Source organism: Parasteatoda tepidariorum, chromosome 1 (genome assembly GCF_982258835.1).
Source record: "Parasteatoda tepidariorum strain Cologne lab strain chromosome 1, Ptep-v5.0, whole genome shotgun sequence".
Lineage (NCBI taxonomy): Eukaryota > Metazoa > Arthropoda > Arachnida > Araneae > Theridiidae > Parasteatoda > Parasteatoda tepidariorum.
This window is the reverse complement of record NC_141755.1, coordinates 130,259,968-130,279,485: the sequence shown is the minus strand read 5'-3', so window position 1 is coordinate 130,279,485 and position 19,518 is coordinate 130,259,968. Positions and strand designations below refer to the sequence as shown.

General features: G+C 27.4%; 1 pseudogene across 1 annotated transcript in view; it reads left to right on the top strand.

Moving 5' to 3' along the window:
- LOC147816956 (voltage-dependent calcium channel subunit alpha-2/delta-3-like) overlaps positions 1 to 18,582 on the top strand; it is a 63,178-nt pseudogene extending 44,596 nt beyond the window's left edge. Inside the window, exons 14-23 of the transcript XR_015431410.1 lie at positions 5,764 to 5,814; positions 5,938 to 6,018; positions 7,737 to 7,811; positions 9,636 to 9,716; positions 11,353 to 11,376; positions 11,458 to 11,529; positions 13,306 to 13,367; positions 15,480 to 15,540; positions 16,727 to 16,772; positions 18,452 to 18,582. The product of XR_015431410.1 is annotated as a voltage-dependent calcium channel subunit alpha-2/delta-3-like (transcript). The remainder of the gene's footprint in view (positions 1 to 5,763; positions 5,815 to 5,937; positions 6,019 to 7,736; positions 7,812 to 9,635; positions 9,717 to 11,352; positions 11,377 to 11,457; positions 11,530 to 13,305; positions 13,368 to 15,479; positions 15,541 to 16,726; positions 16,773 to 18,451) is intronic.
- Positions 18,583 to 19,518: the final 936 nt, after the last annotated feature.

Here is a 19,518-nt window from a genome sequence, read left to right as displayed (position 1 = left end):
GTTTTGAACTTATCTTATTATTTTAACTTTCTTTGATTTTTTTATAACAAGCAATGAAAATTGTGTGTAAAACTAAAATTTGGAATGATGCTTTTTTCTTTCTTTTTTGCATTATTATAATGGAAGATGTCTTTTGTATTACTTGAAATATTAATGGATAACTCTTTAACAGTGTGCATTTGTTATATTTCTCTGCATGCTGCATTCTGGAATTTTACATTATCTCATGAAACATTCTGCATGTGCTATTTATGTATTAGATTCCTCGTAGTAGGTTCAAGAAAAAACAGGTGTGTACCCTATTATGTTCTAATTGTAATTTATACTATGTGTAATTATTCTATTTTTACCCTTAAAACCTTTTTAAAAATTTTGTTCCATTATTTGACTTGTATTTTTCCTGAATTTTTAAATGAAATATATCTGTAATATGATTCTGTCTTTAAAAAATGTAGTTATGATTTATTTATATGTATGTTACTGGAAATATATAAAGCATCGACATAATGTAGGATGCCTAGTGTTTTGAGGCAAAGTATGAAACATGAAAATTATTATTACAGGGAAACCTTGGTTAAGCAGACACTCTTGAGACTTAAAAAATTGTCTGTTAATGAGAGTTGCCCATTTACAGGAAAGGTACACTAGCAACGAAGGCTAAGGCCATTAATTGTTTGGAATAATTGATGGCATTAATTGGATTTGAGATAAAATAATTAAATTATCTATAATAACTATTCACATTGATATTTATTTAAACTTAACATAATTATAACAACAACAAAAAAATAGCATTTAATATAGGGGTGCACAACCTTTTTCAGTGAAGGGCCACATGCACAGCAGATTGACCAATGAAGGGCCGCATGCCAAAGTGTTTAGATTATTAGATGATATGTTACATATTGAAAGCAATTGTTGGTGGTGATTGTTATATAAACATCATTGTTTATATAACACTAAATTCTTTTTGTCGCTTAACCTTGTAATCTCTTTGCAGAAAATACAATACTTTAAAACGTTTAAAATTAGAAAATGCAAAACTGATTACTTAAGAAAGAAAACAGAATTCGAAAATCAGAATCAATTTATCAGAAAAAATTTAGATAAATTGAAATAATTTAAAAACTATGGAAAAATTGAAATTTTTTTTATCACATTACAAAATACAAAAGTCCATTTAAACATAGATTTTAACGTTAAATTTTTTCTTCATAGAATTAAATTTCAAATAAATAAATATTCTAGTTATTAATATAAATTCAAGTTAAATACTTTGATTTAAAGAAAGTTTATAGGGTTAAAAATGATTAAAACAAAACCCCTTAAGTGGAAAATAAGATTTAGCATTTATTAGGGAATGTACTTTAACTTTCAGACATTTTTATTTTAAATTATAAGAGGCTGAGAGAGGGAAGAAAAAGAAAGAAAGAAAACACATTAAATTTTAAGGAACTATATTCCTTAATAATAAAAAACTATTAAGATACTTGTTTACAACTTTTTATGACGAATATATTTTTAACATGACACTTACTATTTACAATCAATAAAATTTACATTACTTTACGAAACTTATCTTTTTTTATACAGTTAAAATTTAATGATATACAAATCATTTCCCAGCATATAATCATAAATGATATAAAATGCTACCAGAAGGTAGAAAATGGTTTAAAAAATTTCTTAATGGTTATACTGTAATTTGCAAAATTTTTGAATATTGTGATAATTTTATCTACTTGATCATGTGATATTTTTTGAGCCATTAAATGAAAATGTAATGATTGTATTTAAAGACTACTCTGTAATTTTGAACAGGCCAAATTCATTCTGGAAAACAGTCTTTCAACAGAAGCTGTTGTTGTGGGTAGTATTAAACTTAGAGCAAATAACATCATCAGTTTTGGAATTTGTCCTAGATGGTGTTCTTCCTTTCTGGGTTTTTAAATCGCGGAAATACAAATATCGATGTGTTATTTTTTAATTGCTTGAATACGAATTGCTATGCGTTATTTTTTAATTGCTTGAATACGAATTGCCATGTGTGAGTTTTAAATTGCTTAAATAAAAAACTCGTTGCTTGTTTTTCAAATCGCGTGAATACGAATCTTGTGGCTTTTAAATTGCGAAAGGACTACTCACAACACTTGATTTTTAAAATGCATGAATATGAATCGCGATATATGGTTTTTAAAACGCGTGCATATGAATTGCGAGAAAAGTAGCAACGGATGATATTTTAAACGCCAGAACACGAATCGCGATATGTGATTTTAAATAATGTAAATACGAAACGCGATGGATTATTTTTAAATCTCGTTAATGTTAATACGAAATGCGATGGGCAATTTTCAGATAGCGTAAATACAAATTACGATGTATGACTTTTAAATTACAAGTCACAACAAAAAGAATAGGTTCGATGTGTGTTGTTAAACTTGCACGTGTTCATGGGACTAAAGAATTATGCAGTGTTTTGAATTATTTTTTTTGCAAAACGGACCGCGTTTAATATAAACACATCTCGTTTTTTTTTCCTGGGAAGGTGCTGATTTGGCTAAGATACGTAATTACTTTTTAAGTTACGAAAAAAAATTAAAACTGAATCGAATTTCACGAGTTGTAATATTGTGTGAAAATATCAGGTATATTCTAAATCACAAATAAAAATGCAGCAATAACGGGAAAGAAGAAAAAACACGCTCGAAAAACCTCTTAAAAAATGCGTGTTAAAATCGATACAACGCAAATGATAAAATCGGCACAAACAGAGCACGTAAAAAATAATTATTTTAATGCGCGATTCAAAACTCGCTTGCTGTCAAACCATAGTATTAAAAATATCATAATCTTTTTAAATCACGGGGAAAACGTAGTAACTACTAAAACAATAGCCAAAATACTTTTATATTTCAGATGGAATTGGAGTAAATAAAGTCCATCAAAATTTTATGTAATTTAAGTGCGGGATTTGAAATTAAAACGTCGCAATAGCGTATAAAAAATATCGGTACTTTCAAAACCTTGTAGAAATGTGTAGCAATAATTTCTAGAATAACGATTGAAAAATAATTTGATTTGCGATAAAATCGTTACAATTAAGCCGTGTCAAAAAATGGTTATCTAAATGAGCGATTCTTTACTCGCGATTCGTAATAATATCGTGCTAAAATATCGAAGTTTTAAAAACCGGGCGGAAATGTGCAGCAATAACTGTTGAAAAAAGGTTCTAAAGTCATTTAGATTTTCCATGAAGTTTGCACAAATAAAGCGTTTCATAACTTTCAAAAATCGCTATTTCAGAAACTACTTGAAAATGGGCAGCAATAACTACCGAAAAGTCATTGGAATCGGCACATACGAAAGGCGTCAAAAGTGGTAATTAAAATTCGTAAATCGGAATAATGATGTATTAAAAATATTGGGATTTTTAAAACTATGCTGAAATCCGTAGCGTTAACCATCGAAAAACTACATTGATTGAGATTGGGTGCGTCAAAAACTTAAAAGTGTAAATTTAAATTACCGAATTTTTTTTATTATTTTTCAAAAACAAATATTTAATTTTTTTTTCATTCTGTTCAGATTGCGGCCGCGGGCCGCACATGGAGGGTTGGCGGGCCGCAGGTTGAGCACCCCTAATTTAATATATACCTTTGTTTTATATTTATCTAATTGAAAATAAAGATGTGAAGTTTTTTTAAGCTGCTGCATATCACTATTTCTTCGTGATACAGTTTTAAATCATTTAGCATTTTTGTATCGATTTCATCAGTTTTGGATAGATAAAAATAGATATATACCCTCTAACATCTCTCCACCACTTGATAGAAAGCATTGCAATACCTCTTTAAAGGTAAACCATTCTATATCTCTTTGAAGATAAAACGTTCTATAGAATACTTGTACATGCCAGAGAATGCCTGAATATTATGTAAAACAATGTTTAATCATTTCATTCTTTGTGGGGCAATTCTAGGTATTATGTAAAATACCGAATTTCATACATTGCTAGTAGCGTGTACAGTAGAACCTCGATTGCTCGTTTCCCGTAGAACAATTCATTACAATGTATAGATACGGGAAAGTGGCGAATGCAGGCCAACAAAAATATTAAATAATGATCTGAAAACACATAAAAAGTTGTAAAGAAATAATAGACTGGAAAATCAATAAACTTAAAATAAGTATTAAAATTTTAATTGAAATTTACTTGCTGCAAAAATATTTAAGATGCAAAGGAAAGAAGAATAACTGATTTATATATTTATTTAAAATATTTGGAACTATTTCATTGAAAACAACACTCCTCTAACAACAACTAACTTTTGACATTTTCGACAGATTGTTCTTCATCTTCTGTATTTCCGTGTGGCTATGGAAAATCTCTCATTATTTTGAAAGCGTTTCGCAAATGTTGGCAGTGGTTGTGGTTCCATTTCATTCTCATCAGTATCACTTTGCACTTTTTCAGCTTCTGCAACCATTTTTCAAGCTGACAACTCCACAGATGTCACCATTTTATGAAATGAATTCATAAACATCAAGCGTGATTATTGAGGCGTTTTTCCCAAACTGTAACAAATCCTTATCTTCTTCTCCATCGGTATCATCAGAAATTACTTCCTTTTTTTTCTTATTGATATTTTTTTTAGTGTAAAATTTCTGAAAAACAGATGTGGGAATCTGCCTGTTTCATAACAAAAACTGATATTATTAACATTATAAGAATAGCATTTGGGATAAAACTGTTCAAACAAGACAATACATGGGGGAACATTGGATTGAGGTTCTACTGTGTCATATTTTATTTTTAAGAGTTTTCAATGTGATTGACAAAGCTCTTAGACAGGAAATTATAATATTACAAAATTATTATAAAAATGATTAATTTTTGAAATCAAAAACATCAATGTCATGTTTATTATTTCTTAAAATAATATGCTAAATATATTAAAATTCCAAACATCATTAAAGCTTGCGCTATACTTTTTTTAACTTTGTACGTAACTATTGAGTTTGTAGCAATTAGTCTAAAGTACTGCAATGGTGTATTTTGCTCATCATCCGAATTATTAAATTACTGCAAAAAAATCTGAAAATAAACACCTGTTTTAATGAATTCCATACAATTTGATGTATTTAGTCATCTAGGCTCTTTGTTTATAATGTCTTTTTTTACATTCTGAGTTTTTTTCTTAATTTTAATTCTCATTTTGTAGAATGCATAGCCTTGGATAGAATGTATAAAGTAGTATAAGAAAGCGAAAGTAGATAACATCAAACTAAAACAAATGAAAAAAGAATCTTTTGTTTAACATGCCATGCATATCACAGCATGAATTTTTGTTAATAATCAGCTGCTTTAATAAGGATTTTATTTTATTATTATTGCATTATCTAAGTCTTTTATTGTATTTATTTATTTTTGCATACCATGAATCTTCCACGAAATTTGATTCTTTTTTTCCTGCAACAAATTTCAAACCCTAGCCTGCACATAGCATTTTAATACATTTTATTTAGAAAATAAAATTAGTTAATTATTATTTAGAGCATCTAAAGACAAGAATGCAAAAAGACAAGTGGTTCAATGAATGTTTGCTTTAACAACGTTTTGGTGTTAATAATTGTTGGTTTTTTTGCAAAAATCTTTATTTAACAAATCGAAAAGTAGTGCCATTAATCTCTGTAATAAAAAAGCTAGGTTATTTTTATGTAAATAAGTTTATAATTCTAATAAAGTGTTGCTCTTTTCAGCCTCTTCAATTAATGACTACAGTTGCCACTCCAGTATTTGATAAACGAAATGTAAGTATACTGGCCTAACGTTGCAAACTGTGAAACTTGCAGCAAATTTCCCTTCTTTATTCTTGTAAGAGTTTTTTTATTATTTATTTATTTTTCTGTGAGTTGAAATAAACTTTCTCTTAGATCAAGTCTGCTAGTTTATTGGGAGTGGCTGGTACTGATGTTCCTATCAGGGAAATTACTAAATTAACAAGAGCTTATAAGGTATCTTTCATATTCTCTCTATATACATTAGTATAATTATTTGTGTCAAAAAAATCAAATCAGCTTTAAACTTGATTTTCTTTTTACAGTATAGTAAATTAAATATAAATAATTTTTTAACATTGTTTAAATCAGTATGTTTTTAAAGTATGTACTGATTTTTAATAATTCATTTTTTCCTAATTTTTTTTTTACCAAAAGTTTTCAAGTTTAGCTATTGAACCTGAAAAACACTATTGCTTTGAATTGTTGCCCTTATATAGTTTCATTTATTGCGTTTTTATTTTATTTATGCTTTTTTTTTTTAATTCAACATTTTTCAGCCAAGAAGCTATTTTTTCACATAGAAACAGTTTTTCGTATAAAAATTACAATGAATTACTAAGAATCAAAATTTATTAAAAGTGTATAGGGTTCTCATTTTCTGATAAAACTTGATTCAAGTTTTAAAGGCTAGCATTAGTTTTGCATGAAAAAAAAATTTTGAAGGAAAAAAAAGGTCAATATCACCATGATACTAATTGCAACTGATTCTGAACTCTGCATTTTTTTTATTCAGAATGTCTTTTATATCGATCACTCAGTGCGATAATATTTAATGCGCTGAAGCAAATTTTGACCAATCGCAGAATTGGTTCTGTTCATATAACTTTTTTCTATTTATTTTTTAATTTTGATAATCATGGCAGTAAGATTGCATTTTTCTTCTTATGTGGAATTTTTAGTACTTGATATTAAGTGAGGGTTTTTTTTTCTTAGAAGATTAAGGAAAATATTAGCGTATGGAAAACGGCTGTTATTAATAATTGCTGTTTATTATTTTTGACAATCAAATCTTCTTAATTATATTTTTTTAAGAGAATTTATTTTAGAGCATTAAAATATTCACTATGTGTTTAAGAAATTTTTATGCATTAATGGAAGAATATACTTAATCAAGTTATTCACTTCTGCAATATTTACTATTTGCTTTGCAAGTTCTGTCCTGTACACCACTTCACTGTTTATTTTCTGATTTCACAATGCAGAACAAACTACAAGTCATTATGTGACTTTCTTTTTCTATTTCTAACTGTCATAGGGTCAATAAAGTCACCTTACAGTTTTTACAATGTATACTATTCAAAACTGTACATTTGAAAAGAAGTTGAAATCCAAATCTTAGAAATCCAATTATCAGCAAAATTAAATTTTTTGAATGAATCTTCTACAAAAAAAAATTTTAATCTACTTTGTATGCTTGAAATTATTTTTGTGGTAGATAATGTTGAGTGTGTGACTCATTCTACTTCTACTACATGTTTGAAATTTGATGTCTTTAACTATTCTGTAAATTTAAGGAAAAAAAATATCTGTATTTTCCTGTTTGACTTTAAATAAAGTTTCAAATTTTAAAAACATAATAATTTGCTTGCCATAAAAACACACACACATCCCCTTATTAACTAAAACAGTTTTACTAATATCTTAAGATTTATATTTAAATTTATCTTAATTTTACTATCGCAAAGTAACATATGAAATTATTTTTATTACATTTATTTAAGAAATTGTAGGGGCAAGAACTAAGTTTCAAACCTATGTTGAACATTTTTACGTTGCTTTTTTTAGACACTTGTTATTTATAATTTCATATGGCGGTTGCAGTGTGTGTTGTATTTCATGTATTGTTAAAAGTTTGTATTATGTGCATAAAAATATTTTTTCTTTTTTTTTAGATTGGAGTCAATGCTTATTCATTTGCAATTACAAATAATGAGCATGTACTTTTTCATCCAGAGCTTAGACCATTGGTAACTTTTTTTCAATGCTACTTAATATCACTTGTTTATTAAAATGTTTTGAACTAATATCAGCACTTATTTCTTAAATTAAATTCATTTCCTATAACTTTTCCCAAATTTTAATGTAATTTCTTTTGTCTCATTGAATAATTTCTTCTATTACTTTAAAAGAAAATGTTGCACAGAATTTTTCATTCATATCATAAACAACTCGAATCATTTCTCAATCATCAATTTATTGATTTCAAATTTTGTAAATATAGCACTTTTCAACATCCTTCAAATTACTATTCTCTCCTTTCTTTGTTCTTTATTATTTTACGCATTAAGCAAACTGTGTATTTCCTCCTCATATTAGGCACTGTAATAATTATTATATTATAGGCACTAATCTAAATAGGAATGAGAGTTAAAATTTTTGAAGGAGAAAAAAACTTTTGTCTCTTATAGATTAGCTTTATATTTCCTATTTATTGTTTTTATGATTTATTTTCCGACCAATTTTTACTTTTTTTGAGATTTGACGATATAGATTTGAACTTGCATATATGTTATCTATATTAATTCCTTTAGTAGTCTTTTTTTTTTTTAAATTCTGGAATTAGATATGCTCATAATAAAACATATGATATACGGTAGCAAAATAAGAAAATGGAATGCTTTAATAACTTTTGATCTGAGTTTCGTGTACTACAACATGCCTGCCAAGTCTCCTGTTTTTTTAACGAAGGCTCCTGTATTTTATGACTATCTCCTTTTTACCCGTATAGTTTTCCATATCCAAGTTTCTCCATATATGTTGAAGAAATTTTTTTTTTGTTGAAAAAATGGCGATAAAATATCCGCTGATGTCAAAAATACTTCTTAGTCCTCAACAGATGGTGCTATTGCCAGTAATGCAGTATGTTGAGTGTTAATAGTTTAAGTAATTATAAATCATGATTTAAAAAGATCTTCTTTAGATTAAGATTTATTTACTTATTTTTTACTTCGTTAAATGTAAGTGCTTATATTATTTCCAATTTTGACTTACATGATTATGCTTGATGTATCAAAACTTTACTTGTAGCCTAAAAAAATGTCACTAGTAAAATCTCCGTTATTTTATTTCTCCAATGTTGGCAGGTATGCTACAATGCAATCTTAATGATTTGAGGAACTAACTTTAAATACGCTGAAATGCTTGTCAATTTCCTTAAAATTTAAATCAAACACACAAAAATATACTTTCTTTGATTAAACCATAACTTTTTACAGCTCATTAGAACTCTTAGCACTCAAAATATGGGGAAAGCTGAAATCTTGAAAAATGGTTTCAATGATTAAGAAAGAAGTGTGGTTTAGAATTTGGTCCCTTAATATTAATTTGACGTTTTGAATATTTCACTATATCTCTGGAACTAATTAAGAAGTCGAAAACATTTTACACACATACACGTCGAGCTCTCGTTTATCCAAAGTAAAATCTACGTAAAACAAAATAATTAAGCGTCCATTGTACGAGAAGCGTCTTAATAACCATTATTTTAGCAGTTTTGAAGAAAAAAAATAAAGTAAAATACATTGCAATGCAATATGTAGATTTTATTGCAGTGCATTATGTTTACTGTATTTCAGATAGTACTTTGTATAAAAATAATTTTACTAAAGAAAGTAATATAAACAATTTTTTTCTAATGAAGTAATTGAGAAATTAATTGCCTTAAAAATGTAATTGGTTCATTAGTACAGTTTTAGTAGGCCAAGACCTTAATAATTTTTTTTAATTGAAGCATTGGATTGAAATGCAATCTTTTGTACTATTCTGGGATGATATGAAATATTTTCTTATAGTTTCAAGAGTTACTTAAGCCAGGATACAGAAATGTCGACCTAACAGAAGTTGAATTAGTTGACACAAATTCGGGTTTGTATGTAAGTTATTCTTTCCTATTTTTTGTTCTCTGTGTTAATATCCTTGAAAATTTCAATCTTATTAACATAGCCAACTCATATGATTATTTTTTGTCAAAACAAAGTTATAGTTTTAAGTAGCTTTATATAAATTACTCCCTCTGTTTTGAAATACATCAGTAGTCTTTCTCTTTTTTTTTTTTCTTTTTTTTTGACAGTCTTAGTTTAATTGCTTAAATTTGCCGCAGTGTTTTGTCTTGTATTATTAAACTCCATATTCAGTCTGATCTTCTTTGTTAAAATTATTTTCTGGTTTGCAACTTTAATTTGACTTGTATTTAGGAATTTGTAAAAACTCAAAAATTTCAGAGTGAAGACGCAATAATGCTGTGAGTTATTGGAAAAATTTAAGAAAATTTGATACTAGCCAATGTATTTTCAACCATAGCCATTTTTTTAAACCCGTTTATGTTTTTTCAAAAAATGAAAATTTTAAGCAATTTAAAAAAGGTGACATTGTTATTAATAATTTAAGTCATTTCCCAAAATATGGGAAACGCTGCAGTGTTCATATCTAAAATGAAGAAAAAATTTAAAAAATAAGGCTGCAATAAAGTAATTTTTAGAATATAAAAAATATTCAGAATAATTCTATGTTTGTTAAAAAGAAATAATAACCTGCTTGCTAATGCACGCGGGTGCATTTTGGACGAAAAAGTGCCGATTCGGTTGCAGCTGATAGGCAATTTTTTATTCACCATTTGTTGTATTTAGTCGCCTTGTATCCAGTGCTGGCCCTTAATTGTGACTTATATTTCTGTACATTTTTAACTTGTGTAATTCTGTAAAAATTAATGAAAAAGGACAAAACTTTTTATTTTCATGTTACATCTAAAGTTATTCTTCACTATCAAACTTGCTATTTTGAAATATTGACTTGAAACTCACCACTACTCCTTCATTAAAGACTTTTTGTTTGAAAATCTTGTTTTGCATTGCTTGTAGAAGAATTGGGAGACTTTAATCCATTATTCAACTAATACTGGTAGTATTTTTCCTCAATAATCTAGCTGCTGAGAGTTAGGTGCTGTATACACATCGATTTTCTTTATTAGATGGTGTGTGTATATTTAATAATATGTAGTTTAATATATAATTTAATAAATGGTATATTTATCTCTGGAAACAGTTTCCGTTTACTATAAATTGTGTCAGAAAACTGTGTGCTCAAACTGCTATAACTTTAAAAAAAACTCATTATCGAATATTTTAGTAATGGCATTATTTTTACCAAGGGTGTACAACAGTGCATACATGTTCTGGAAAATTCCCTGACTGATCTGGTAATTTAAACTTATAAAATTTAGCAGAGGTTGGAAATTCTATTTCCATGAACATAATAAAACACTTTTATATGAGAATGTGTGTAATTATGGACATAGCATCAAAATTATTACATTTCCTATAAACCCTGAATATTTTAATTTACTACATTTTGTTTACATGGAATTTTCATTGAAGTAATCTAATCCTTATGATAGATTTGACAGTTATTAATTTGTAATGCTTGCAAATTTATTGCTTTTTGTATGTGTTCATAATCAATTGTTTATTTTTCTTTTTAACTGCAACTTGTATTTTTTATGTCTGTTCCAAGGAATTTGAAGATCAGTTGCTAATAGTAAGTATGAAATTTTATTTTATTTTAAAATTACTTTTAAAACTGGTTTCCGTTACTAATGAACTTTTTATGTTGTTGAAGATAAGAAAAAACATGGTAGACAGAAGAATAGGTTGGGGGGAAATGTCTGTAAAAATTCCAATTGAAGGCTTTGTAAGTAGTTCTCCTTAATTAATTGTCAATAAAATTTGAAATTTTTTATGACATCAAGTAACCAGAGAAGTTTTGCAACTTTTTTTTTATGTCACTCAATTTTTTTTAGTGTTGTATTCACTTAGTTTCGACATTTTCCCCAGTTTTTGTTGGTGTGCTCAAATTGTTTCCTCAGAAAAATGGAACTTATTTAATTTCAGAGAATCCCTTTTTGTTAGTTACCCTTTTCCTTTTAACAATGACTTAAGACTGGAAGGAATTTGAGATACCCTTGTGTAGTATTTCACCTTGATGTTTTATGCAGCAATGTTATGTTTTATAAAGCAATAGAAATTAAAATAATACTTTTAAAATGTTTAAATGGCCTTAGATCAGTATGCGTAAAGAGACATACAAAACTACTCCTGTGCAAAACTATTAGATGCCCAATCCTTATCTATACATCTGAAACTTAGACTCTCCCGAAGAAAGAAGCTTATGTTAACCATCTGTGGAAAAAAAAACATCTTGCAAACCATTTTTGGCAAAGTCAAAGAGGGCACTTTCTACAGAAATTTTCATAATTTATGAGGACATAGATATAATAAAATTTGAACAATGAGATTTGTTGGGCACATTTGTTAAGATGCAACTAGTCCAACTCCTAAGATATTCTTACACAAACCAGTTGTTAGTAAAGCTAGAGGACATCCAAAACTTGAATGACTCAATCATTGGGATTTTAAAATAATCAGCATTTTGAACTAGTAAGATCTGGTGACAAGAAAAATGACACGGAGAAATCTTCTAGAGAAGACTATGTCCCACCCCGGGCTGTCGTGCCAATGATGATGATGTCAATAACTAAAACTTCTTATGGGGAAAATGTAGCCAGTCCAAGTGTATTGAAATTAGCTGAACTCAAACTAGTGAGCTCAAACTCACTTTTTGAGAGTAATCCCAAAATCTTTTGATTTGAGCAAAAGATTTGATAAGTAAAAACGCTGAGAATTTCTTAAAACCTATTTATAAGGCCAATATTTACTGACATATAGAATACATTATTTAAAATTAAATATTTTCAGGCCATGATATTAAACATTTCTAAATTCTTAATGCTCTTTGCATATATTTTATACCAAATAACTTAACTAAACAGATTCTTGTATGTTTTTTTTTTTTTTTGAGGGTAGAAAAAAAATATATTTAAATTTTATAGGAAGTTCTCCATTAGTTTCTGAAAACTTTTTTGTTTTGTTATAATGCTGGTATCAGGGTTTGGTTGAGCCCGTCTCGTCTGTAATGCATGCAAGTAATGTTATTTACAATTCGCCTCATCTAAACGAAACTAAAGTTTTCTAGTTGCTTAGCAATTTCTAAGAAACTGTTTACATTTTATTCTGTTACAGATTTACTTGCTGGAGAAAAAAAATTAAAGTAAATTACAATTTTTTGTGAACATGAATTTTTTTATTAAAATATTATTCATAACCATATTTAATTATTAAAAAAAATTTATAAAGATAATAATGATAACAAATAATGTATTATTTTTCCCAATTGATTTCAAAAATTAAATTTTTGCATTCTTTTAATTTGTGATAATGAAGTGATCTAATATGATCTTAGAATTATCTTGCTATTTAGCAATCGATTAAGATTTTAATATAATTCATTTTTATGAATTTTTCTTACCTTTATTACTACTTTTATTTATTATACAAATAATTTTGCTGTTTCCTTGGGTTTTTTACTTTGTTACTTATTTTAATGTTCTTTTTTTTTTATCTGGAGCAGAAAAGAATTGTTACTCGGAATAATTCTTACTACTGTGGACCTATTGATGACACTCCTTTTTCGTAAGTGTTTGAGTCTTCCTTCATATTGTCTCCAGAAATAGTTATTGTCTAGTTTCTATGTTGTTATGTTTCTCATATTTTATTAATATTGTTTATTTTCCTTTAAACTGTTCTATAGTAAAGTTAGCATGCTTCCCTTTATGATATTTTCTTCAAAAAGTATTTTATTGTAATTATGATTATAGTATAAGAAATAGTGTAGAATGGCGAAGCGATTCTCCTGGGTAGAGAGCTGGAGCCAGATCACTCCTAAGCTTTATTTTCCTTGGAGCTGTAGCCCTAAATTTCCCCCATTGTGCTAATGCTATCACAGCACCCCCACCCACCCCGTTTCAACCTTCTGGCCACTGCCTAATTTTCTTAAATTACTTTTCCCATTGTGCCTAGTACCTACCATTTAACTGTAAAGGTAAACCTTAACAAGCTCAAATACCTGGATCGACGCATATTCCATTGTCGATCGTGCTCGAAGTAAGATTTAGCTTAGACTTAAATTTATGCAGCCTAATTCATTTAGATAAGTTAATCACTTTTACATATAATAAGAAATAGATTTATTATAGAGCGTGCGTAGAGGGGAGCAGATGCTTCATCTGAGGTTCCCTCTGTCACGATGGAATTTGTGAACATTCCAGTGTCTCTTCCAAAATAATGATAAAAATTGAGAGAATTGTTTTTAAATAAAGTATTGAACGAATCTATTCTCCTTCATCTCCACACATGCAGGGATCTCAACATGGAAGTGGGAATTGACCACTGGTCGATCCTAGTGTGATGTTTTTTATGATGCGGCCCCCTGTCTTGGGATTTTATAGCCAACAGTGGCTTCCTTGCTACTGCTCCTTTTTGTTAGAATCAAAGCCGTGACAGCTCTATCATACTCATGCATCAATGTTTCAGAAATTTCATCGTGTCCTACAAACATTCAAGAGGCCTGCTGCATTGTAACTACATTGTCTGTTACCCAAGTTGTGGTAGAAAAGTTATTCTTGTAATTTAATGATTTAAGATCAGTTCTAAATGAAAGTTTATTAGATTCAATTATTTTCTTAAGAATAAACAACTATCTGAACTGGGAAATATATTAAATTTATATTTTAAGTGTGAGCTGATGATTACGTTATTTTTTATTTATTTGCTTATTTTGTTTCTCTTTGTAATAAAAGTTTCAAATATGAAATTAAAAATCACATATAAATATATATTAAAATTGTTGGAGCCTTAGCGAAGCCAAAGCATTAAAAACTTTTCTCTTATGAGTCCCTTTCCTAGCGATTGATGAGTGTTAGAAAACAGGAGGCAGAGTCTTTTACTATATCTGATGCCCCTATATCTATACTAAGAGTTCCATTCAATGATCACTTCACAATTTTTTTACTCATTTACTGTAATGAAAAGTTTTATTACATTCAATTTCAGAATATCTCTAGACTTTGTAAGGTCTTAGGCACAACATTTAGCAAGTCCTGAAGTGTTCTCTTTCTCTTCTGTCCCTAAGAAAATAAATCATTTAGGACCCAAGATTTTTGCCAATATTATCAAAATAAATATGGATATTTTTCTTTTTCAAATTCCAGTCCTTAAAACTAACAGCATTTTATTGTAACATTTATCATACATTTTATCGTAGCATAACATTTTATCAACTTTTATTCTTCAAATTTCATCATTCTCTCTCATAGAAGTATGAAATTTTGTCTACAAGGGTTTGTTCAAATAATTATGTAAAGATATAGAAATAAAAATTTTCTAATTCTATAATTTTAACTGAGAGTTAAAGCTTAACTTCCTGGAATATGCAGGATAGATGTTTATTCCTGATATTTGAGCACCCAAAAATTTTGATTTTCTACATTACTTTATTTCTGGAAAAAAAGAAAAAAAAACATTATTGGTATTAGCAATTGTGAAAGTTAATAACAAAATGCTAGTTGTCCATGAAAGTTATTTAAAATAAATATGAAAAATTCTATTGCCGAATGGAAAAAACAAAGTAGAAAAATTTGTTTTGAATTCTTAACTTCTATTTTGTTACCATCTGTTTCTTTCATGCTGAAGTTTTCTATATTACTGTTATTACTTATCAAAGTGTTATTTTATTGTATCTTATAGATTCTTTGCCTGAACCTTATGGCCATTATAGAGTAATCGGAAAAGTTGAAGTGAAAAGATTGTAAGTGTTACTTTTTGTCACCAAAATTATATTTTATTATGTAATTTTTCAATTTTTGAAAGCATTTAGATTTTAGGGATAAAAACATTTTGATTATAAAATATTTAGATATTAATTCAATTTTAGAATGTGTTTTAGGATTCTATTTAAACATAAACCCATATGCATATAAGAAGCAAAAATCGAGACATAGTTTATAAGCATTTAGGTAATTTGCTGCTGTTAATAAATTTCATGTTTGCTGTTATGAATGTGATTTTCTGTCCATGCACTAAGAGCAGTATTTATGGTATTGATAGAAACAGCTTTATACTTTAACCTTTTTATTATTTTTGTGCTACTTTTAGTTATGGAAAAACATATGTATATTTATAATGACCAATGCATCAGCAATTTTTACATACAGGATATTACTTCAAATTTATGTATCTATCTCTGTTGAATTAGGATCAAAATTATAAAATATTAGCATAATTGAAAAAATTTAAAACTCGCGCAACATGAGCTTCCTTGGATAAAAAGTATGATTAACATAAATAATTCATTTTTTGATTAGTTGTTCTCTCTCAAAAGCTAAAACTTAATATTTAATATTCTATTATACTTAGCATGACCTAATAAGATTTCATTTGTTATTTGCTGAATACCTATTAGATTGTCACAATAATTTCCTTTTTTAATAGTTCACTATCTGTTATTTTCTACTTTTGACATTTGTTTTCTATTTAAACTCTTCCTCGTATTATCAACAAACAATGTATTTTCATTAATTTGTTATTTTTTAACTATTTTATGAGGATTATGAGTTCAAATTTCTTTAATGTGCACAATCTTGCTGATAGAAAACCTTTTTCGACTTGCATGCAGAAGAAAGAAAGTTATAATTGATCATAGAGATTAATCATTTGTCTAAATAATGTTTGGAGAGTTACTATTATTTTAACACATTGACTAGTTTAAACTAGCTTTCCATAAGTAAAGAAAAGGTGCTAAATTTTTTATACCCCTTTTCTTCATGTTTTATATTTATTTATGTTTAGAAAATCAAAACTAATGTAAAATTCTTCTACTTTTTTATGTCTTCATAATTTAACTTTTTTTAACTAAAATTTTCATTTCAAATCATTTTCGTATTTTTATTTTTAATTTGTTTGACCGTTCGCATAAATTATTTTCTTTGTTTTAGGGAGGGACTATTTTCGTAAAGATAACTGGCGAGTCCTTCCTGATTGGTAAATATCGAGATTCAAACTAAAATTAGCATGCTAATACTATTTATTCATTTATTTTTATTTTTATTACTTTCTCTCTGTTTATTAAGTCATTGTGAATAAACTTACCAAAGGCATGAATCCCTTAAAATTTTTAGAAATATTTTTTGAAATTCTTCATGCATTGATAATGAATGCATTATCTCTGCCCATGAATCTTTTTTAAGGATACAAAAATATTTTTAATTTTAGTCATATACTATATCTTTGTTTATAAATTTGTGCATTTTGAAGAAAAATTCAATTGATAATTAGATGTTCTTAATTTCTTTGAAAATTACAATAGACTGAGCTCTAACTATTCCATTTTTATTCGTGTTTTATTGAACAATTTTCATTTTTAATAATGTTTTAATTCAATAGTTTTAACCAATCAACTTTTAGGCTAAAGTGTTTTAGTTAAATTTAAAAAACTAAAAGGGTGATAGGTAGCTAATGCACAGCTCTATACTTTGCAAAAGTTTTTATTAATTAACAAGGGGTTTGCATACCCTGCTCACCATTGCTCTTCAACCCATGCAGGGCCTGTGCTAAGGATTTGCCACCTCGCCAAATGCGATAAAATCGTGAATTTGATGAATTAAATTGTGTTTTGCCAAATTATTTTTCCACTGGAAAGAAAAATTTATATTTAACTCGATCCTCAAAATGAATTTTTCTAAGCAAATCAATATTTTTATTCAATTGCGGTAATTCTTGGGAATGCGCAACATAACCAATTAGAATTGGGTCCAAATAATATAAGCTTATAACAAATTATCGTAAAATAATTTTCTGTGAGGAAAAAAAAATGAATCATGAAAATTTAAGATTTGCATTTGGCAAAGACTTTGAAAAATTGGCTATTTACTGTTATTTACTGTTCTTTTGATGCAATCTAAAATATTAAATATATAACCCATTCTTCCAAATTTGAGCAATTCTGTTACTTTGCATAAATTGATACTGCAACATTAAATCTATATAATTTAGAATTCATAAGTGCACTACATTTTAGAGGATAACATGAACTAAGGAAAAATCCCAAGCAAATGATTATATCAATAATCATATTTTTACTATCAGCTATTTTTCCTTCTTGCCTAAAATTGGGAATATGAAAAAACAAAGTTTTAATTTAGTCTTTTATCTCAAAGTTGAAGACAAGCAAAAACATAAGTGATAGCTTTGCTGATATATCGAGTTTTTCTTTTATTTTGTATCAACTCTTAGTTACTGATGTGAATAATAATTATGTCCTATTAAAATAACTCTCCTTTTAGTTGTTACTTTTAATAATATGCATTTTAATGATTATTTTATCATTATATCATTTTTATTAATATTTGTATTCCTTGCTTTTAGAAGTTGAGATTTTTTAATTAATTATGCTTATTATTATTCACATAATTATAGATGATAAATTATCTGAAATAGTTAGTATTTATCATCTTGTTTTGAAAATTACATTTTGGGTATCTAGGTCATTGGCACATATCAACTGTCTATTAATGTTCAGCAAGAGTGTAAAAAATTTCATTATCTTTTTTATTGGGAATTGTTAGGGTGCCACTAGTATTATTAAGAATTAATTACCTTCTTGCTTTTATAATTGTGAACATACATTGTTTATATGACAAACTTTATTATATTTTGATTAGCTTTAAATGTGATTGGAAAGAAGCAGCAAAATGCTCTGATATATTGAGATTAGAGTGGTCTCATGCGGTTTATACTTATGTTCATGCTTTAATTCTCTTTATGATGGTAGAAGAAGGAAATACAGAATTACAAGGTACTATTTCAGAAATGATGGAGTAAGATTTATTTTAGTAATGATTATAGAAATGCTTGTCTTTATCTGTAAATGTAATCTATTTAGAATTCTTGCATCTTACATAGTTTCTTAAATATCTTTATATAATAAATGAATAATATTTTTAAATTTCTTTGAAACTACTTAATCTTTGTTTTTTTAAGGAATTAAAAAATTACAAAAAATTTTCTAACTATACAAACGTAATTAAAAATGTTAAAATGATTAAAATGTTAAAATGATTAAAAATGTTTTCTGATTATAGAAACAGGTTCTTAGGACACTCTTAATGACATAAGTAATTTAGAGAAGCATGATTCTGATGATCTTTTTTTTATTTAAAAAACAATTTTTGTTCTCAAATATTGCTTGTTAAAATTTCAAATAATGACTTAACGCATTTTAAAAATTTAAACTGAAAGAAACATTAAAATATTTTTAGAATTCAATTCTTTTCTGTTTGTTTTTTATGTTCATAAATTACCAGGGTGATATGCCTTCCAATTATACCTTTGTAGCTGTGTTATAAATAAAAGAAGTTTGAGGAAAAGTAAATTACAACTATTGTGTATATTTTATGTACTTGCAATGTTGTTTATTTCGTCACACCCTTACTAATTCATCATTGATTATGTGGTCCTCAACAATTTATAATTGAGAGTAAAATTTAAAAACACTATTATTTAAGTTGGTTAGGGCTATTGTTTAACAACTGAAATATGTATTATGAAGCTATTATTTAGGCAGTTACAAAAATAATTGCTTTTGTTAATTGCCATTCTAAATTTCCATTAAAGGTCTAGCTTATAAAACAAGTCTGTATTTAAATATCATTGCGGAAAACTTTTTAATGATCATAAGTTTTTAAAGTAATATAATTTTATCTCATTTTGGAACTTTAGCTCTTTTTTT